Here is a 23,903-nt window from a genome sequence, read left to right as displayed (position 1 = left end):
AAAGACCCATCTATCACTAGCAAAGGAAACACAGCATTTTAATCCATAAAAGAAGAAGAAGGAATGCAAGGTCCTTTTCACATGAGACACAGGATTTTTAAACACTGACACAAAAATGGCTTTGCATGAGGGTTTCAGTTTAAAGGTGATACATGTACCCATGCTAACATTTGAAAAGAAAAGCCCAGATTGTTTCCATAAAATAAAGTTCCTGCCAGCCCAAGGCAAACGCTTTTGGCTTGTGGGTGGGCAAACTTCACAAAAAAATCACCTCCACTGCAAGTCCGGATTTTAGAACCCTCATCTAAATTCGACTGTAATAAAGTGTGTCCTGCTAAAGGTGTCGAACACCAAGTGTTCCCCAGACTTGCTGGCTCTGAAAGCAGTTGTAGCACGACAGTTCCCATTGGCTGGAGCAGGACCAAAATGTGTGAAAATGGGGGCTACAACTTCAAAGAGCAAACAACCAACTTCAAAGAGACTCATAAAAACTGTGGTCACAGGCTGATCCTGGGAAAGAGATGGCTGGATGAAGCAGATCTCCCATTTGCTGAACATAGAGATTTACAATTAATTTAAAAGGACTATACAACTTATTTTTGTACCAATTGTTAGGAAATTTCCAGGAGATTTTGGAGATATAGAATTCATCCACCTGTGACTTAGGCAACTGTAACGGCCAAATAAACTGGGTTCCTAGCTGATCTGAAAATGTCCCGAATGTAAGAGTTGGTGAACTGGTGAAGGGTAAAATTATGAATATGGGTCGACAATTACATGCTCATAACTGTTATTCTTTCTGTGAAAACAAAGGAAAATTGCCACAGGGCTATTCAAAAAGGTGAGGACTTGGCTGTTGTCTTATTTAAGTACCCATGATTAAATGAATAGTAAAATATATATGTTGCACCAGTTGCTAGTAAAACTATGAAGTTTTGCTACATAACTAGTTTTTGCCAAAGATTTAACAGGAGAATAAATGGGTCTGCCATATCTCTGATCCAGACTCTTTAAGCAATCTGTTGCGATAGTATGGATTTGGGAGGAGAGAGAACTCTGGCAGGTTACTACCCCAAGACTGTAAAATTGGTGGTGTCATCTCTGCTATAGAAAGGGGAATGCACTCGGAAGGAGGGACAGAGCTGCTGAAATGTATCATCAAAAGAGTGCTGCTGCAACGTACAATCTGACAGCTGCAAGGAAAGACCAGAGGAGATTGCTGAGATTGCATCTGGGTGGAGCCGTCTATTGCTAGGAGGACCTACATGCAGACTTGGTTCTATGGTGGAGACCGGGAGGCCATCCTTGTGAGTGGAGTGACCAGACCCCTCCCTTATATTTCCAGAGGGTCCGGACATGCAGCTGGCTGTCCTGAACTTTAAACAGAGGCCTTCTATGTAAGTAGAACTGCCCTAAATCCTTTCCCTTTAAAGTAGGGGTTGGGGGGAGAACACTGTGTAGATCGTTAGCCTATTTAGCTAAAAAGATTAATGTAACTAATTCCCCATTTAGTGGAACACTACGGGGTGATTTTGTGAAAATTCAAAATGAACACATTTCACTTCCCAGGGTGTGCTGAGAACTATAGCCTATAATTTAATTGTATAGTTCTTTTTCTCCTGTTTACCCTCACTTCTTTACGGAAGAGGGGTGTCTTTGTTCTTAAATCAGTTCACGTGTTACCATCCAGTTTCCCCAACACAAGCCTTTCTCTGAAAGGGGATCTGAAATCCATAATTCCCCAAATCATTCCCATTTTTCTGTCTGACTTCTCTAACACAGGCCAAAGTAGGAGGGGGTCTGAAAAAACAAACTGCTAAATCAACCTGTGTTTCTTTTAAACCAAAGGTGTGGGTGAATTCATAATTGCCATATATATTTCTGCAAATCTTCAAACCCTACTGACAGCTTTTTTTAAAGGCTACAGGAAAATCAAAATTGCACAACAATCCACTTAGGGCTGAACAAAATAATCCATCAGACAGTTTGTTGTGTCATACCTTGAGTGGGGAGGGAAGGAACTCCCTGTGTTAAGGGTGGTTTCTCAATAAACCGTTACACACCACTCAAACAAAGGTTTACACAATGGAGCTGGTTACACCATTAGGATGAGTAAACACGGGTCTAAACATTTCTACTCCTCACATATTGATCACCTCATGCTAGGATACTACCACCATCCCACTTCCTTCTCATTGTTTCCCCTCATCCACTTATTATCTCTCTTCCCTTCATCCTGTTGTCCTCTCACCTCCCCTTGTCATGTTCTCCTCCCCTATGGATGCTTCCCTTACTCCTCTGCTCATCACACACATTCTATTCCTCTGACCTCCTTCTTCTACCTACTTTCCCATTCTTTTTTCCTCTTGCCACCTCCCTTTCTCCTCATCTCACTGTCTCCTGGCACCCTCTTTTTTTATTTGTATATGGTTTGCTTACACATGTTTACAATCAGATACAACTAAATACATCAAAAGTTAAAATACAGTCATCATCACATATTTACAGAAAGAAAAAAGAGAAAAGGTGTGAGAAAAATGTCATAAAATACATTTCATTATTGCCTATTTTTACTCACAGGGTGCCTTCATACACTCAAATTCCTCAAATATCCTAAAATAGGTGGCAACACAAGGAGGAAAAATGGAGGGACTGAAATGCACTTTAGACAGAATATAAACTATACTATCACATTTTTAAAAATTGACTATTATTTAATGCCCATATACCAACTAAAGATAATACATATATCCGGGTTATAGGCACCTGATGAATTCCCCTGAACTCCATCACAAAATAGGAATGTGCCTGATGTAATCTCTTTAGTAGCAGCAATTTCCAAGTTTCCCCATAACCGGAGCGGAATCAGTATAAAGGTCCACAGATTTGATGAAGCCAGCCACTGCCAGTCCCTCCACATTATTCTCAATTGATATACATCTAGACCAAATGTATTCATCTTCACCTAAAATACCCCATTCAGCAAATCTGTCCACATATATTATTCTTTTCGCCTTAAGCTCAGGGCATGAAAGCAGGAGATGTTTAGTGGTTTCTATTACCCCTATTTTATGACAAAATCTACAGAGGACATTTGTGTCATCCACCATCTTCCTTCTCCTCAATACCTCTCTTCTTAGCAAAATATTCCATCTTAATCTGAGAAGGATAGAGCGGTAATATCGATTAGGGAACTGTGTCATGACAAAGGAGATCGACCCCCACTTTTTATGTTCATGTTTTAGGTCAGAGAAAGAGGGATAACTATGGAATTTCTCTATCATGTTAATCCAATCCCTTTCATACAGTAGTTTTTTTTTAACTTTCGTTGGATTAATTACAAGTGTCTCCCTATCTGTAGCCAAATCATGCAGAATCTGGTCACAGGAGTCCCGAAGCGAGATCAGATATTGACTCCTTAGTGAATGTCCCAGAGTAAGGATCAATTTGCCTAATTCTTCATAGAGGGTTTCACTTATGGGATGTAATAAACTGCTAAATAAAGCCAGCATTCACCATTGAGACCTCACTTTCAGGGTCAATAGGCCAAGTTCAAATCAAATTGAATTGCGACCATTGGGATATTATTTTGCAATTTTTATATTTTCCTCCAAATCGATCCCTCAAGCGATTTCAAAGAATTCTGTAATTCTGAGAATTTAAGAATGGTATACTCTTCCTACCATTACAGTGTTGAACAGGTGACCTGTGGCATTAGGAGGGAGGAGGTAGTGTTAAGAGTCAAGGACACTTGACACTTAACAATCCTAGCTCCTAAATGGTTGTATATCTAGATGTTTTGTTGTAGATCTAGATGTTTCCCTTAACGAATTCCCGACCCTTAAGAGGTTTTTCACTATTGCCACATAGTATAACACCACTCTCATGCATAATGGAGTATATGAAGTGTATTTTCTGTGGAAATCCTTGAGAGACTGAGCGTCTGTCCGTTGATGTTCATTGTTGCCTCCCTGTTTTCGATAATTGTTAATAAACAGTAACTTGCCATCTTCTTGAGTTTGTCCGGATATTTGGACTCAGAATTATTCCGGTGTAATCCCATCCATTATAAATGCACGTCCAAGGGACTTCAGCTCAGACTAGTAGCTTGAATCCCATGTCCAGGTCAACACTATCAAAAGAGATCTCTCTACCCAACTGGAGGATACTGCTGAAATTGCCAAGTCCAAGGTCTTTCCAAGTTTCAAGCAGATGGTCGAGGAAAGGATCAATTATCCTGATGGCTGTGAAACTGAGGGGCCAAGACAAAAGCTAAAACAGGTCTTCCTGGAATTCCAAGATATCTTTTCAGTGGACTCATACGACTGTGGACACACATCTCTTCATTCAACCATCTTTCCCACAGATCCCGGATGTCTCCAGTAATTGTGAAACAATACTTGTTACCTCTCGGTTCCATGAAATCACTTACATAGAGTATTAAGAACTTAGAATCCCGTGGGATAATTTGTCCGATCCACAGTACCTTCAACAACCCGGTACTGGGGATACTCAAACCAAACGGGCAATGGAGACTATGTGCAGACCTGAGGGAGTTAAACAAACGTATCCACATGTCAAGATGGCCCCTTCCCTACATTGATCAGGGACTGGCTGAGATCCAAGGGTCAAAGGTGTACACTGCCATTGACCTGACCAATGGTTACGGGACAGTGCCTGTGATTAGGGAAAACCAGTACAAGCATTTAAGCTTGTCTTTGCCTTCAGGAGGCAGCAGTACATATGGACCCTAAACCCTTTGTGTACAACAACTCTGACAATGAGTTCTACATCTTCCTACATAAGGCAATGCCCAATTTGGGTGAAAGGGGATACGTGGCCTATGTGGTTAATGTTTTGATCAAGAGCTCAACTGTGGAGGAAAATATAGCAGGCTATGTTCTATCCCATTTGCAGAAGGCTGGAACAAAACTGTCCTTTCAGAAGGCTCACTGGTTTAAGATCTGAGTGAACTTCTTAGGGTACAAGATCATGCCTCAGGGTCTTAATCCCCAGGCAAAGAAAGTGGAAACCTTATTGAAATTTAAAGACCCTACTGCTCTGTGAGAATTAAGAAATTTTCTTGGATGCACTAACTATAGTCGGAAGTTCATTGAAGACTATGCAGGGGTCACCCGACCCTTGGTCCATTTATTAAAGGCTAGAGTCAAGTGAGAGTGTGGTCCAGAACAATGCGAGGCAGTTAAACAACCGAAAATAAGCCTTTCCAAGGCTTCATTTTTGGCTTACCACATAAAGGACAAGGAGGTGTTGTTGGAGACAGGGTTCTCACAAACTTGCTAAACAGTGGTGTTGTATCAAAAGCACAACAAGGTCAACAAAGTCTTGTGGAGGAACAATTCAATGACTGCAAGAAGGAAATCCTGGCAACAATATGGCAGTTGAAAAATGATCACCCATTCATCCAGGGCAGCACATCATTGTCCAGACTCCTCATCAACGCTTGCAATATCTATAAAGTGACAGAATCTGGGTGGGGAACGTTAGGAATTCCAGAATTACTTCCTGGATTCTGTCCATGCAAGGCGTTTCTATGGAGGTCAGATATGGCCAAAACAAGAAGAGTCCCCTAGTGCAAGACTTGCATGATTGCACTAAAGAAATCTGTCCCAATAATGACCAACAACAGCATGGAGGTGTACTTAACTTCCCCACACAAGGTCTATGAAGAAGACACTTGTCAGGGGAAACCCACAGATTATGTTGATGGGTGCTCCTACTATGTTGATAACAACAGGGAAAAAGAACTGGTGGCTGGTATTGGGAATATCTGGGTGAATGATACCCCGGAACCCCCTGCTGGTTATAAAATAGGATCCCAAAGTAGTCAGGTTGCAGAGTTGATGGCCGTTCATCAAGTTATCCTCAAAGCAGTGCACCACTAACTCAATTAACTGGTCATAATTGCAGACTGTGATTATGTCAGTAATGGGTTTGTGGAGCACCTGATGAACTGAAGAATTGAGGCATGCTCTGTGCCAACAACACACCCCTAAAACATGCCAAACTGACGATCTGCTGATCTCCAATGAGATTACCATCTATTTGAAAGAAGATAAGAGGTAATTCCAAGATAGAGGGGCCAGATCATTCTGGGAATGACCTGGCTGACAAGCTGGCTAAAACTGGAGCTCTGCTGGGGTATTTTATAGAAACAGAATCCCTGCTGGGGGAGATCCAAATTGCCACTGTCACCAGTACACAAACTTGTGCAAACAGCAAACTCTTGACTGCCAAGTGGAGCAAAGATACCCCTAAATCAGATTTGATATCTGCTCAGAAAGTCACGCCAATCATTGGGGAATGTTATTGACACATTGAAGACCCTGTGAGCTTTCCTTTAAAAGAATTGGATAATACCTGTAAAGAGGATCTCCAGGTGTTGATGTAATTTTCCAAGATGTTCCGGATACAAGACAGTTTGTTTGTATGTAGAGCCCTATCTGTCAGTGACCAGTGGGTAGTACCTATGTCATTCTGAAGCCTGATGTTGAACACAAATGGTATGGCCACTGATGGTTATAGAGGGTTTCACATGACTTTAAAAATCTTGCACATGGGCCAGGACCTCTGCACTTACCTAAAGGGGTGTCGTATGTGTCCTCAATTCCATCCCAGTACACTCACACACATAGAGCTCCCCTACAGAAAATGGGAATGACACTGCCTTGGTCATATTTGCAAGTCAATTTCATTGTGCCAGTGATTCGCTCATCTAGAGGAAACAAGTACATGTTGTCTGCAGCATGCTTGTTCACAAAGTGGGTACAAATACTTCCAGCCCTGATTTGTAAGGCAGAGACAGCTTCTGCACTAATGATCAACCACATCTTCTCTTCAAAGGAAGCCATTTTACCAGTGAGGTGATGTTGAAAATGAGAAAGATTGTAGGGGTAAAAAGAAAACTCCACATTGCCTACCACCTGGCCTCAAGCAGGGGTAGAGAGATACAACAAAACAATTGTGAGTATCTTAAAGACGTTTGTGGCAGACTCTGGACCCAGTTGGGACATCCAATTACTGCTTTTCCATTTTCCATTTTCTGCAACAAAGGTGTCTCCATTTGAGCTCATGACCGAATGAAACATGGTGTTTCCGTAGCATCTGCTCTATAGGACTCAGAAACAGACACTGATAAATGTGTCCACTACTCATGAGTAGATTGACAATTTAAGAACGCTCCTCCAGCATGCTTTTGTTTATTGTCAGCCCAATTTAGAAATGTCAGCTGAACGAATAAAGACCTATTATAACCTAAGACCACCAAGAAAGAATATGAGTTAGGGGACAAGGTTTACCTGTACAATATTCAAAGGAATCGGGCCAAGGAGTGGATTGTCCTCCCATCTTGGCGTGGTGCCTTTGAAATTGTAGATAAAATATCACCTGTTGCCTACAAGATCCACATTCCTAAAAGGAGAACAGACAGAAGAAAAATGGGTACATCAGTTGAAAGACGTGGTCCAAGCACGCTTTATGACTGGTTCATTAGCCAAATGAAACTTGATCAGAGGAACCCTCTGAAGAATGAAAAGGAAGGATGAGAAATCGTATAGAAACTAAGACGAATATATATATATATATCATATATCAAATGTGAACAATCGGTTTGTTACCGCGAAACACGTCGTTTTTCGTGTCATTTTCTCTTTTGTCCTGGACATATGCTTAATTAAAGTAAAAGTTTTTGGCTGACTCAATGGTTTGTTGCCTCAGTGTTTTGCCGCAATTCCTGCCAGCAAAACTGCTTCCTGGAGTGCCTTCCACTCTCCCTGTACTATATATATATACATATATATATATATATATATATATATATATATATATATATATATATATATTCTTTTTCTACTTAACGTATATATATATATATACGTTAAGTAGAAAAAGAAGAAGGTTAGGCGTGCACTCTGGTTCCAAGTCAATTAATCCTGATGTAAGTAATAACAGGGTTGAATCCCAACACAGTTCAAAAAATAATAACAGTGCTGAATCCCAGATGCAAATAGTCCCAACAATGTTAGAAAATTACCAGGGTTAAATCCCAACTGCTACAGTTCCAAAACACAATAGTTAGTTCTACTCCTCCAAGTACTTTCAAGTCTCAAACTCTCATCAGGGAGGCTGTGTTAGCTGTGTTCCTTTTCAGGTGTTGCTAATTACTTTTTTCAATTTCAGTCTCAAAGGATTCTGGTTATTGTAGTGATGGCACAAGTGTTTCATTCAGGAGACCAGGAACCAACTCCCCTCCAAACACAAATCTTACCCACAATTGGGGGAGGGGGGAAAACCATGAATATGGCTCTCCAAAGTGGGGACATAATAGCCCCGGTGCTGCTGCCTCTGGAGCCCGGGTCTCCTGTAACATTAAGTAGAAAAAGAAGGTCAGGCGCACACTCTGGTTCCAAGTCATTTAATCCTGATGTAAGCAATAACAGGGTTGAATCCCAACACAGTTCAAAAAATAATAACAGGGCTGAATCCCAGATGCAAAACTCTTTTGCTGGTCACAGAGCGTTCGGACAGGTTCAGACAGTAAGACATGGGTGATCAATGCATTTGTTCTGGGGGTCGGCCTTCACAATGTATTTTCTATGGCCAGCTTGTACGCACAAAAATTGAGTGGTGTAATAACGGTAGCATTTCAGTCCATGCAGTGCACAAGAAACTTTTTACTGTTGTAAGGAGACGCGTAGTGGTAGCAAACATTGCAATTGACAACATGCCATAATTGCAATAGTTTTTCCTATGGGTATTAATATATTCATTAGAACATCACCATGGGTGTGACATGCTACAGCCGAAGGCCGAAGGCCTTACTTCCAAGACTGTAGGCCCTGGCCACAACCACCGCAGAATGTCACACCCATGGATACACCCGTACTATTGTGTATCGATTGCTAAGTTTTGGGGAGTGTGTGCAGTCTTGGATGCATGGCCGAATGCCATGCACCCAACAACAAAGTTGTAAGTACTGGACGTGCAAGGCACTGCACACCCATCCCATGTAATATCTATGGACATACAGCAAGGAGTGAAGCCTCTGGCCAGAACATGTCACAGCTATTGGTGCACTTGAACTATGCAACATCATTAAGATGATTGTGGGGAGGGCGTAGCATTATGGGAGCATGGCCAAAGGCCATGCTCCCAAAACCAACTTTGTATATAGTGAAATAACAAGGCACAATGGTTCCGATATGCTGTGGTGTTTCTGGCCAGGACCCAGAGTCTTGACTGCATGCCCAAAGGCCATGTACCCAAGACTCAAGTCATATCAAGTAGCTAATTTACAAGGAACATGGTTTGGATATGCAGCAATGGTTGTCGCTAGGAAGTATACTCTTTGTACTTTGGTCGTAAGGCGTGGGTTGTAGGTTAGACACTGAAGATGCAAGGGCCAGCCTCCAGCCACTGCAGCATACTACTACCATAGATTGGACGTGTACATTCGCATGTGCTTTTCGTACTTGGGGGAAGTATCCCTTTTTTAATTTCTGTGATAAAAAAAGGTATGTTAGTCTTTGCATTTTATGAAAACTTACTACATTGCATAATGGACAGTTTACCTTTTTTTTTTAACCTCATATTTAGTTTACTGTGCATTGTGCTCAGTTTCTGTGTTTGCTTTTCTTATCCTTGGATCTGGGGAAAAAAATCCTTGTCGGATTAAAAAAAACCTTCTTTTCCTATGGTACTAACTACATCCTTGTTTCCTTTGAGTGTTTCCTTCATCTTTCTGATTAATGATATGTTTGTTGCCTTCCTGACGATTTTTAACAACTGTTTCATACCTGAAGGCGTATTCTAACTGGGCATTTGTTCCTACAAATCTGTGATATCCATTTATTTGTGTCATTGTTATATCCTCTTGGGCAGTTAGATACCTATTGGCGTATTCAAACTGTTTGCTGTCTTTTGCATAATTTCTTGGCAATCTTGAAGTACAGATTATTTGTTAAATTATGGCTTTAAAAAGATTAAATACGCATTTGTAAGATTAGCTGGCAATCTTTGCTTTAGAGTAATGGTGTTATCATTACATTCAAATCATCCACATTTATTTTTAATTTATGCAGTGTAGTGACCTGCATTGGTTGTAGTTCCTGCATGGTAGATTATACCTATTGTTGTAAAGGTTTTCTTTCCAAGTGACACTTGACCGTGTGTGAATCCAGTCAGTTTGCAGTTGTTTTTGGTACCATCTGCATTATAACGTAGAAGCATAAGTATTATATATGCACTATGTGATTGTATCAGTAAGGTGGAGCGATTGTCTGAATTGCAAATAGTACATAATCTGCCATGGTTTGCATTCTGTACAAGTTGCTGAAATGGAATGCTCTCACAATTTGGTATGGAAACATACACAATAGCTCATTTGGGATTTCTTCTTGTATCACATTGCTACAGAGAGTGCATGTATGTTTCCACATGTACGAAATCTGGAAGATTTAATTTGCAGGTATGCTTTTGTTTTCCAATACTAATAGTAAGTACATTAGAAATTCTTGTGGATCTGCTTGTGAGTTCTGAGTGAATCTCACCATTCCAGCACAGTCGTCCAATTCTTGCCGTATTCCATGAACACTGTATGTGTTGTCAGGATTGCTTGTTGCATTTCTATGAAGCACTAACATTTGCAAACACAATTGTTCTGTACTGTACAAGTAAATATTGTTAACAATTGGTGGCAATTGAAATAGAATATTCATTGCTACATTTGCATAGCAACTTACCCCACTTTCATTTGCAAATTTGAATGGACCAGCTAGTTCTGTATCTGAGTGCATTTTTCAGAATTTCTGTTCCTTCTTTGCCGACGGCCCTGGTTTACATTCCCTAATAGGTTCTTCTTTGTTTGTGGTAATTGCTGAAACTTTAGCTTCTTTTCTTTTCTTTGAGGAATCTGCTGTTGGATTCTGTTGCATTTCTGTTTCATTTACTTTTCTTTTACCACGTTTAACTTTATCTGGAACAGCATATTGTTTCAGATGAGGGGTGTACAGTGAACACAGTCTATTGTATTCTAGAATGCAAGGAATATCAGCTTTCACTTTACTTGTATCAAAGTTCATTGGCAATAGAACATCAAGTGTACGTAAGCATGACAATGCTACATAGCTCATGCCTTCCTGAAAAGACTGTGTTTCCTATATCTATCAATGCTTTGTCTAGGGTAAGACCTTGGGATTTATGAATGCTAACTGCATATGCAAGAGTTAGAGAAAATTGCTCTCTACGTACATACATGTCTTTGAAGAGAAGGAATCGAGCAATTGAGCACCCTATCCTTTTCACTTCTGAAACTTTATCAAATCGAATATTGACAAACTGAATGTTGCTGTCACGTGGGTATGATTGAAAGCCAACAACTGCACCTAGTGCTCCATTAAGTAGCCCTTGCTCAACGTCAAGGTTATGTTTAAGAATTACTCTACAATTTAAGGAAAATTTTAATATTTTTTCCAACCCAGTTGTGTTGGAGATTGAATTTTCTAAACTATTTAGTCTTGTTGCGCTTGTTCACACATGGGTAGTGTCATACCATGTACGTCTAGTTTATCTGTGGCGCTAATTTCCACTATTGGTTGCATTTCTTTATTTAACATTGTTTCATTGAATTTGAAACAGCTTGCAATAGTTGGCATTAAGGCCATACAATTGACATTTTTGTGCCCTGTTTGTTCCATAACATCAGTTGCACATGCATTATCGCCATAAAGTGCATGAATGTGCCGGTTTTTCAATACAACTAGTGCTTCTTGTGATAGTACACCAACTCTAATACTTGTTAAAATGTTGGCATAAGTGAGATCTGCAGATTGATGCATGTTCTCACTTAATTCTCTGTATTGGAAATGTTGCCAAAGGTTGACATTGCCTATGCTATGAACAGTTCTCCAGCAGAGTTTGTGGCCTAAGGTTTTAAAAATAGGTTCACCTTTCACTGGTGTTAATTGTAGAAGATCTCCGAAAATGATAATGTGTTTCCATGCAAAGAGTTCTTCGATGTTACATTTAAGTACTTCTTGCAATCTGAAGTGAATCAAAGCCAACATTAGGTTGGAGACCATGCTCACTTCATCTATTAGTAGCATTTTCATTTGTTTTAATACTCTGCGTAATTCCATTGCAGCTGCTGCAGAAAGTTTGTAATAGTCTAATTTATTTTGATGCTCTACTGGAAGCAGTAGTAATCGGTGTAAAGTGACACCGCCTATGTTGTAGGCAGCTAAACCTGTGGGGGCCGTTACAACAGCTGACAGTTTGTGTTTGTCAATTGTTGAAGGAACTTGCTGATGATTTTGATTAAGAATGTGTTCCCTGATCCAGCTTCACCACTCACATACAGCAGTATAGGTTTGTAATTTTGGCAGGTACATTCTTTATTTTCGTGTTGTACACCATGTACAATTTGTTTTGTTATGTCTTCAAAAATGGTGCGCTGATCTTTGTTAAGTTTTGCTTGTTATACATTTGAGTCTTCTGTATCTTCTTGATAATAATAATAATTTGGCACTTATATAGCGCTACGAACCCTCAGGTATCTGAGTGCTGCTTATTATTACCCACGGTGTGTGGTGCTCATTTATCGACCTCGGAAGGATGAAAGGCTGAGTTTGGCCCCACCGGGATTCGAACCTGCATTAGCAGGCTCTGCATGGATGTCAAATCTAGCGCTCTACTCGCTCTGCCACTTGACCGGCTTGATACTGATACATGATGTTTTCTGCTTCTGCCATAGTTACTTCAGCCTCATTTGCTATTAGTGGTTGTCCTAGTGGTTCTTGACTTCCTGTTACAGAAGGTTGACTACTGTCAGAAGAGTCCTTATCTAGTTTGGTCCTGAAGGTCATCTTCCTGTTGCTGCTCATTGTGTAACATTGTTTTGTACTGCGTAAAGTTCACATCGGTGATAGCGCTTTCATTTGCTTTGAAAGCATCTTCATAGCAGTCATAGTTTTCTAGTATTTCTTCCTCTTTTCTCCATGGTTTGAAAAGTTGTAACAGACATGTAATATAGTTATTTCTGTTGAGGAGTTTTTAATGACAATTTTACATGATTAATTAAGCTTTGTTTGGTAAGTTTCACTAAGCTCCCTTCATAATCGGTCACTCTATATCTATGTTTGCTTTCATCGGGTTTTACATTATTTTTGTATGCAAAGTTTTGTGCTATGTGTTATAGACACATGCTCTCCAAAGTGCTACTCCTGTTCGGATAGTATGTGTCCAGTAAATTGTTTTTTAGAATATCTTGGCTGTTGGGATCATTTCTGGAAATTGTTTCTATGTCCTCATATGATTTCAGCACTCTTTTTCTAGATTTTGGAGGACCAAGATTTAGCCATACTATTTTGTCTGATTTACCATACAGAGCAGTACCAGTTAAACGATCTGCTGCTTCATAGGCACCACATTCTCTATGAGAGAGCATTTTATGCCTAGGCTGTACAATTTCTCTGATAATGTTTTGTCTGATACTATGTCATCCCAGAGGTCTTGAAGCTCTCTTTTTTCTGCTTTTGTTAAGTAGGCTGTAACATATCGTGCAACAGCAGTTGAATTATCTGCAATGTACTGCACATCTATGTTTGCATTCCATAAGAGGGCAATGATTGCATTGTAATCATTGATATATTTTGATTCTCCCTTCTTTATATGTAATACGTGTTCTTAGGTGATTTACCTTTAACACTATGTTGAACTGAAGACATGAAGTTGCTTACTTCACCTGTTTCTGTAACTGGTCTAGGGAAACCAAAGCGGCATTTGGTGTAGTATTTACCTTTGTTTTTGTATTTACGGCGACAATATTTGCCACATTTGTATCTTTTTTCTAATTGTTAAATCTGCCCATGCAGCTCACTATGTGTCTGTTGTGAAGGGATTTCACAAGTGACATATTTTTGGATAAACTGCAAAACACTGCTATCACTGTCGTGACCAAATTTTGGTGTACCTTTGATCCATAACAGCATGTGAATATGTGGTGCTCCTTTCGCTTGATATTCTTTTCTCCAAAAGAAGTGTTGTACTTCTCCAAGGGGAGGAACAGTTTTATTGCAAATAAAGTGTAGCATGGCAATGAAACGATGATGGAAATATCCTGACACATTAACTGGATCTAGAGAGCAAAGTTACCCAGGTGTTAATATATCTATGTTGTTTTTGTTGCTGTTCGCTATGCGTAGGAACTCATGTAAATCTTCCCATGCATATTCTGCACAACTTAGCGTAACAAACCAAGTCGGTGGTCCAAGGTTTCTGATCATACAACACACATCTCTGTGCCGTCGGAACCAGTATTCCTTTGTACCACGCATGTTTGCAAACAAATTTGTTATACTTGATTGTAAAACCTCATCTTTTTCCTGTACTTTTTGTATTAACTGCGTATCTGACATATTTTGAAAGTGGGTTCCAGATTTCTAAATGTGGGCAACTCTGTAACATAGTGTTGCTAATTCACTTTCATAGAGTAGGTGGAATATGTATTCCACATTTTGTCTAAATCTGGGATCTTGCGAATACATTCGTAAAGAGTGGTATTCTGATGCCCTAATCTGAGTGGGTCTATCATCGTATCTTTCACCTTTGCCAGTAGGAAATAACAGTGGAAAAGCCTGTGTTTCTATACTTTTTTCCCATATACTCATTGGTGATTTGTCGCGCAAAGGATGAATTGTGTAATGGTCCAAAAGAGTGAATACTGTAGCAGGATGCAGAAGTTCGAATTGTCCAGTTTCTGATGGCTCTTGGATTATTTCAGTTGTTTCCCTTAAGCTTTCATCAATATTTATTTCCTTGTTGTACTCGTTATTGTCTTTTAGATATTTCAATGCTTGTCTAACTTTATGTAAGTCCACCAGTTGTTGCCAATTTTTTTTGTCCTTTGTTGGTACACCATTTACCAAGACTATTAAAGAATGCTCTTTTGACCGTTGCACTCCTAGAGTGTGTCCATTTTCCGTTAGATCTAATGGCAAATAAACTACTTTGCCACAAATGCCTTTCACCAATACAGAGGAAGGTAATTTTGCTGTTTTTGGATGAAGGCGTGTAATTGCTTGCAATGGGTGAACTGTTTGAATTATTATGCTGTCATACAAATTGAGTTGTTGCAGGATTTTTTGTAATAGCACGTGAAGGAGTGTGGTTGTTGTCTAATTTTGTAGTACAGCAACTGCAACATGTTAGGCGTTCAGTTAGTTCATATTTGTTTTCTGCTAAAAGGTAGAGAGATAATTCAAACCATTTAGAGTGTTCATTGTCTTCTATTCTGTTTGCTATGTCTACATTTTTTGTGTTCCTTTTGTAAAACATTCTGCGGCAACACACGCATACATGGTTTGGCACTTCAGCCGATGACCTTTTAAATGTTACTATTTCTTTTCTGCATGTGTGTAATAGAAGGTTGCTATGTGCAGAATTGTTGCTACTATGTTCTAAAACTATTTCATTTTGTAAGTGGCTTTCACTTCCAAAATACTTTCTCTCAAGTCAATTTCTTCTTTTAAGTGTTTGGGTGTACCATGCAGAAAAGTGTTATTTAAATTGCCTAATTCTGAAGCTGGAATTTATGCATAGTATATTTTGTACACTAGATTTCTTACACTTGAATGATGTATTGATATCCTTTTGATATCATGGAAGGTGCTTTTGCAAACAGTCCCAGAAATGCAGGCTAATGAATGTCCTTGTTATTCTGTGTATTTGCGCACTGGACAAATATCCATATTTTGCAGAATTTTCATTTTACTTTTGTCTTTACCTTTTACATACTGATTGAGGAACTAACGTAAAGATTTGAAAGCTTTGTTTGGAATGGCACACATTGATGTGCACGGCCATTTGTATACTGGACGGTGTAGTTCTGCTGAATCGAGAGGTAATTCTGAGTTCACAGAGGATACTTTTGTAAGCAGTGTTTCTTGTTCCATGATGGTAGTATTGATTTTCTCGTACCCTCTTCCACTTCTATGGATGGCAATTGTGTTTGTTTGATTTTGTTTGTAGGCTTCTTCATTAAAATATGGTTCTGTGGTTGTTGTGTGACTCCATTCACCACCACCAACATTTAAAACATTATTTTTGTTCACATTCCGTTTATTGCTGAGTTTCCCTTGTAGTTTGGTACTTAGTTTTGTTAGTGCTTTCATCCTATTTAACACTAATATAGACAACTTCCTTTTCAGAAGGATTGCACTGTCCACGAGAGCTTGTAGGATTAACTTTCTACGGTAGGTTTTAAGGGGTGAGGATGATTTCGGTCCTCTTCTTAGTAGATTCTAAAGGACTCTGTGACAAAACATTTTTGATAAAATACTTTTTTTACTATGGGTTCTTGTTACACTATCAGGATTAGTTGGAGGATTGTTAGCTGTACTGGTAGCCGATTCTTTGCCAACATTTTTGTGTTTTGTGACAAATTTTGATGGAGGACGTAAAGTTTTGGTAGTTGAAGCTTCTTTTGTTTTGCTAACCGACTGCATTAGCTGGTTTCTTCCAACATTCTCTACAAACTCTGCAACAGATGGATGCTTAGATTGGGTACTTTTATTTTTATTTGCTCTACTTCTGCGTTCCTTTCTGGTTGCTTTTTGTAGGCATTCTTTAGTGTCTGTTGAAAAAAAGAAGGCATACTTTGGTCTGTTGTATAATGTATGTGTGCTGTGTGTGTCTGATGGGGAAGCTCTTTATTTTTATTTTTTTTTAAACATATTTTATTAGCATTTAAATATAGTTAACATTTAACAAAAAATGAGGTGTTAAACAAACAAACAAAACAGTCTTCATTAGGAGTTGTGGTATCTTCAGTGTCTATACAAGGGCAGAGGTAGGTGAATTCGTGAGTTCGGGTGCCGAGGTTGGGGCAAGTCGGGCGTCTTTGGAAGTTTAGGTGAACCTCTTCCTGGCATTATGTTGTTTCTGGGGTTCCCTTCAGGGGGGTTTGTGGTCTGCAGTAAAGGGCACATCTCTTCGGAGGGCCTTCCATGATTCAAGGGTGTTGTTTGCTTCGTCTGTTCCATAGTTGGCCCCTTCCTGCCATGCTCTGGTCTCTGCCTCGGACCACCTTTCCAGTTCCTTAATCCAATGTTCATATCTCGGGCCCCCTGGGGACTTCCAGGCCATAGCTATAGTTCTTTTCGCAAGGATGCAAGATAGGTCCATCAGTTTGACTACGTGTCTGTATTTGCTTATTTTGGGGTGAGCTCCTAATAAGCAGACCTTCGGGTCCCACTCATATCTGGTTATGCCAGCAGTTGTGCAGGTCTGCCTAACTCTGGACCAGAGTGTCTTTACCCTATTGCAGGTCCAAAACATGTGGATCATGTCGGCTGTGTCGCTGCCGCACCAGGGGCAATTCGGTGAGACTTTCTTGTTGAATTTAGCCACTCGCTGTGGGGTCATGTACGTCCTCTATAGGGTATTCAGTTGTATCTGCCTGAACCTGGCGTTGCGGGAAACCTCTTTTGGGTACAATAAAATTCTTTCCCATTCTTTGTCAGTAAGTGTGATGCCCAGGTCCATGTCCCATCTCTCCTTGAGTGCTATGCCTTTGGGGTTAGGTTTGTCCATCAATCGGCTGTAGAGCCGGGTTACCAGTTTCCATCCATCCGCTAGCTCGTACATCTCCTGTAATAACGGGTCCGGAGTGGGTTCCTCGGGCCAGCTGTCCCATTTGCTTCTGACGATCTGTTTGAGTCGGTGATACCATAGAAATTGGCCGCTGGAGAGTCCTTCAACCTCCTGCATCGATTCAAACTCTCTGAATTTGTCCTCTTCGAACATGTCCCCCCATACAAAGATCCCGGCACTCTCCCAGCTTCTTGCTACCTTCAGATCCGTCGTGGGTTTGCATGCATCTGCTTGAATATTGGGTGAATATGGATGGCACAATTGTAGGATGGAGCGTTTTCTGGTCCAGATCTGTTTGCCTAATTACGCAATCATGGGGGCATTCTGTGTCTGCTTGAGTGGGTTCCAGAGTACTTCCTTGGGGAAGAGATTGGAGGCTATTTGCCTTAGCAGCGCAGATTCATTGTTTTGTTCGTCTTGAAGCCACCTTGTCACGTGGCTGAGCTGTGCAGCTAAGTAGTACATCTGAAAGTCGTGGAGTTGTATTCCGCCTTCTTTGTGTCATGGCGTGAGGAATGAGAGGGGTAGTTTGTGTCTGGAAGGGCCCCATAGGAAGTCCCAGATTAATATTGCAAGTGTCTTGAAGAAGGTGGGGCGGATATAGTAACAAATGTTAATGAAGAAGTATAGGAAGCGGGGGAGAATTATCATTTTTGTAATGGCCGCCCGACCCATCATTGCAAGTGGCAGTTTTGACCAGAATTTCATAGAGTTGCGGAGTCCTTTCAGCGCCTTTTCGGTGTTGTGGTCGTGTGTGAGTTCTGGGGTGTGATGGATGTTTATTCCCAGGTATCAGAATGCTTCAGGTTGCCATTTTATCCCCACTACTGGTAAATCAGTTTTTGCTAGGCCTCTGAGTCTTGCCAGCGGGAATGCACAGGATTTCGATCTGCTAAACTTGATTCCTGAGTAAAGTGCGTAGTTGTCGAGGATGTCTAGTATGACTTGTGCATTTATTGGTGGGTCTTTCAGATACAAGATTATATCATCGGCGTATAGGGATATTATGGAGTGTCAGTTGCCCAGTTTAATGCCTGCGTCGAAGAACTGTTGTCTAAAATAGATGCCAATTGGTTCCAAGCCTAAAATGTTTAGCATCGGTGATAGCGGGCATCCTTGCCTAGTGCCTCTCGGAATCTCGGATAGTCTTGGTAGCTCAATCTCTTCCAGGGTGGTCAGTTGTGGGAGTATAGTTTACAGTAGAACTCTGCAAAGGTGTTGTTGATATCTTGTTGGGTCCTGCATGTTGTCCCGTTCTCAGTTATGATCTCTGTAGGAGTGTGTCTTGGTTGTTCTAGTTTGCATAACCAGACTAGTATTCTGACTGGTTTATTGGCTTCTTTGTGGGTTTTGGCGCTGTTTGTTACAAAGTCAAATTTGGCTAGCCTGTCCCAGGTTGTGCGACATTCTTCGCAAATTTCTTGTAAGGTCTTTTCCATTTCCGGGGTGGCGAGAGTGCATGCCTCGAGGCGTGTTATTTCAGCTTCTCGTTCTTCTAGGGCTGCCGTCAGGTGTTTCCGGATGCCTCCACCGCCCGCTATCACCTCTCCTCTTACCACTACCTTCATCGCCTCCCAAAGCATGCTCCAGGTTGATACGGAACCTTTATCATTGTCTATGTAGTCCTCAAGTTTGTTGCCGAGGGCTTCCCTGAATTCTTGATCCGTGAGGGCTGCGGTGGGCATTTTCCATGTCGGGATCGGTGGTCTGGGTCCCCTTAATTTCCATTCCATAATTAATGGTGAATGATCGGAGATCGATCTGCCTAGGTATGTTGTTGCGTCTACCATTGAGGTTTGTTCTCTGTTGATGAACAGATAATCGATCCTTGTGTTAATCTTGTGAGGGGCTGAGTAATATGAGTAGCTTCTTTCGTTGGGGTGTTGTTCACTCCAAATGTCAACCAAGTTGAGGTGATCCAGCGCATCATTGAGTGCTTGAGTGGCGGCGTTTCTCGGTTGCTGGGGGTGTGTGGATCTATCCATGTTTCCGTTTCTGTAGCAGTTAAAGTCGCCAGCCCATATGAAAGTGCCTTCCCTGTGATGCGTCATTTTGGCACAGAGAATTTTAAGGTGTGAGGGAATTCCGTGTTGTGGAAAGTAGGAGTTCACTATACAGACCGCTGTATGTTCAATGGTTCCCCATATTATTAGATACCTGCCTTCAGGGTATGCTTCCGAGCCCAGTATGCAGAATGGCACGTTCGGGTTCACCCACGTGAAAACTCCTCGAGCATAGCTAGAGTAGGGTGCTCAATTCGCGGTGGCTCCCCACTGCTCAGCTAACTTGGACGAGGACTCCTTCGACAGGTGGGTCTCTTGGAGTAGTGCAATGGATACCTTCTTTCTGCAGAGATAGGATTGGATCCTATTCCTTCTCAAGTATGATCCCATACCACGTACATTCCAAGTTATCACTTTCAATTGTGTCGCCATTGGGATGGAGTGTTGGATTCCGTGTGTCTGCCCTTTCCTGTGGTTCTGATCGGTTGTTGATCGTCCTCGGTGGTTCCCAGATCTCGGTTCTTAGTTCTGGTTTTGCTTGTGATCTGCGGTGGTCTTGCCCTCTGCCTTGTTGGTTGCGCTAGTGTGAAGACTGTGTAACTAGAATAACATTTAACAAAACTGGAACTGGTGCGCCCAGCGACTGCGTTTTTCTCCCGGTTCTCAGGCGCTCTCTCGCGCCATCAGGTCCCATCCGGGTATCAGGCTCGAGCGGGGTCGGGCAGGCAACTGGCCTGTCCTGGTCTGTTCGTGGGGGCTAGGTCCTGTGCCTGGTGTGAGGCCAAGCGAGGGCCGCATCTATTTGATAAATAGTGGTGTAGGTTACCTCCTTGGTTTTCGTAGGGTAGTGATGCGGTATGCGCTTATGTGTCAAGTGCGTAGATAAGTGGATTTCCTCATTTGCTTTTGGGATAGGTGTTGCTAGATTGTTGTCTTCCATCCACATATTGGCGGCTGCTGGGGACTCTAGGAAGATCGCACTGCCCTTGTGGATGACCTTTAGTCTCGATGGATAGAGTAACATATATTTTAGGTTCAGTTGCCGGAGTCTGGCCTTGATAGGTACGAATGAGTTTCTCTCCCTTTGCACCTTTGGGGTATAGTCTCGGTAGACAGAGATTTTAGCGTAGCCACGTTCAATGGGGCCCTCTTCCCTGGTTTCTCGGTCTTGGAAATTAAGTATTTTAGATTATCGGGCGAGGGTGGGATCCTGGGGGGGGTTTCTTCTGGAGGGACCTGTGTGCCCTTTCAACTGCAAAGCCTTGTGTGAGTTTTCCTGCGCCTACTTCTTGTTGTAGGAAGGCCTCTACGTAAGCTGTTGGGTTCGGGCCTTCGTCGCCTTCTGGCACTCGCAGTATCCTGATGTTGCCCCGTCTGGCACGTCCCTCGGCTTCCTCGGCTCTGGCTTCGAGGATGGCGACCTGCCTTTCAAGGTCTGCGACTTTGGATTTCAGTTCGACTGTTTCTTCCGTCATCTCTTTTATGGGCGATTCAGAGTTTGTCACCCCTTCTGTTAAATTTCTAGCATCCTGGCGCATCAGTTCAATGTCTGATCTGAATTTGTCTATTCTGGAATCGATGATTGTGCGCAGCGATGCTATGGCTTCTAGTACTTGGGTTTGATTTTCGGCAGAATCAGCACCCTTTGATTGTGCGGGTTCTGGAGTGTGGAGGTGTGGGGTGGCTGAGTTTTTTGACTTGGTGGTGACGTACGTGTCCCTTGTGGAGGGTTTCGGCTTGCTCCTGGAGGACATGTTAAAGTCTTGGCGCTTTAGCGCTGGGCCTGTCTGGTGAGATTTGTGCCTCAGTTCTTGCTTATGGCCCTGATTATGGCTGGTGATTCGAATAGCCCCCTTAGTCTGGTGGCCTGCCCCCCAGGTCTCCTCACCTCAGTGACTTTGGCTCCGCTCTCCACGGGACTCGGCAACGTAGTGGTCTCATTGATGGCAGGGAGCCGGTGCTATGTCTCCTCGCGGTTTCCCCCTCACGTCTCGCGTTTTCGGGCTTCTGCGGTCGGACTCGGGGAAAGAGCTGTGTCCGGTCGTCCGATGCTAGGTGCGTTTCGTGTTGTAAGGGGCGGTAAAGTGCAGCGGTCTTCAGTGCGTGTCTTGGAGCCTCTCTCCTCCTGCGGGCGCTGCGGCGGGAATAGCTGACTGCCTGGTCTCGAGTTGGAGCGGCGTCATGGAACGGCCGCCATCTTAGGTGCCGGCGGGGACGGAGAGGTAGGGCAGAACGGGCGGGATTGTGGACGTTCTGCATCTCGATTTCTTATCGGAGGCACTGCTTCTTGATGAGGATCGGTTTCCGCACCACCGTGGTCCGATGTGGCCCCGGAGGTATGCCAGCTTACGGTGAAAAAGGATCAAGATGCGGCGTCTCGGCCGGAGCTCGGCGCCTCAGCCTCTGTCTACCATGAGCTCCAGGCCACGCCCCCCCGGAAAGCTCTTTGTTATGGTATGTGAATGTGCATTGGACTCTTGCAATGATTTGGGAAGTCGATTTTACTGTTTGTATACTAGTACAATGTGCTTCAGATGAGAGTACAAAGTGGGCTAGTGGTGACGAGAAGCATAATTAATAAAAGAAATGCCATAAACTTGCAACAGCAACTACTTTTCTGAATCTAATCTTCTAAGGATTATGTACGTTATTTGAGTTCCAAACACACAGGGATTTGTGAGCCATTCTGCCTGTTATTCTTTGTTCAATAAATGGATATTTGTAGGTAGAATGGTTCAGAAATCAATGTTTGCTTTGGTGCCCAAATTAAACAAATAAACCATGCAGCCTCTTTGAGGAGTAGTTACAATATGCAAAATAACCAGGTTTCTTTGGATATGTCGTCTGCAGTGTAGATGCTGTTGATTCTTAGGAGAGTAGTCTTCACTGCGATTCATGAAAACAAAATTAATTACTTTGTGTGTTGATAGCAGTGCTGATACTGCACACATTCATTGTTCATCGTTCGTCGGAGCATTCTCCTTTTATATTTGAACCCAGTGCATGTGCGCATTTCACTTCACTCTGTGCAGGCTTTTCATGGTATTTGGAATATGTTACTTGCATGTCCTTCACAATCAATAGGGCATAGTAGTAGATAGGAAAAAAATGTTCTACTTGCAAAAAGCACGATGCCGAAAAATCGGGAGACCCTCAGAGGGAGATGTTACCACAGCAATCGGGAGCGCTTACTTTTGGCATACCTTTACATTGCAAGTAGCATTACTGTGGGCCATACACAGTATAAAACGCTGACATTTTCTAATACAAAATCGTGTTTTGCCATAAATAGGCATCCTTGCAACGTTTGTATAGGTTATGCGGAAGACAGTAAGAAATTGTGCGGTTTGTGAATGATAAATCGGACATCTTGCACTTAAAAGGGGGAGCGTTGGTATGTATTGCATATGCACATTCAGTAGCATTCATTTGTTTTAAATTAAATCATAAAGTTTGCACATGTTCTCTGATTGAAATATACATACCTGTACTCTATACTCATGCATGGAGCTGTACGTAGAAATTTGCAACACTTGCACAGTAGCTTCTGAAGTAGGTGCTTTGCAATGATATGCAACTTCAATTCAGAATTATCGTCAGTAATTTTGAAGTGCGCAATGTTGATGACGGAGTTACATTTAACGATTTCCAATGTGTTTAGTGGATAGTTTTGTGACTGCTTAGGGAAATCCAATGAGGCACTGGATTTGATACCGCTGTATAAAGAGTGAAAGGTATGGGTAAGAGTTGTGTGCCGCACGTAGGCAACGCTTGTCCGTGGGTAGGGCATGTCAGATATGGGTTTCTACAGCAAATCCTGCATAGAAAGGGAACTGTAGGCATCAGCCAATCAGATGTTCATATTACTCTTTTGTGTCGAAAGACGGTGCATACACTGAAGATGGCAGAGGTGGAGAGGGTCAGGGTTTTGGTGCGCAGATTTTTCTCCATGGCTTACAACATTATGCAGAGAGTAGGCATGTGGCACACCATTTCGATGTGAGAGGAGTGGAGGTGGTGTGGAACGCTGAGACTGATGCCAATGTTGCGGGAATTCTGCAAGTTTGCAGACACATATGTACGATGACCTCTCCTCATGTGGTAATGTTGCACTACGGTGCTTGCCATTTGGGCTACGTGACTGCACATACTTTGATGGCAGATTTGGGACAGTTGGTTAAAGCACTCATGAACATCTTTCCAACTGTGAAAGTAATTTTTTCTGGTTTACTC

This window comes from Ambystoma mexicanum, chromosome 3p (assembly GCF_040938575.1).
Source record: "Ambystoma mexicanum isolate Mex_15411 chromosome 3p, UKY_AmexF1_1, whole genome shotgun sequence".
Taxonomy (NCBI): domain Eukaryota; kingdom Metazoa; phylum Chordata; class Amphibia; order Caudata; family Ambystomatidae; genus Ambystoma; species Ambystoma mexicanum.
Note: the sequence above shows the minus strand (reverse complement) of the source record.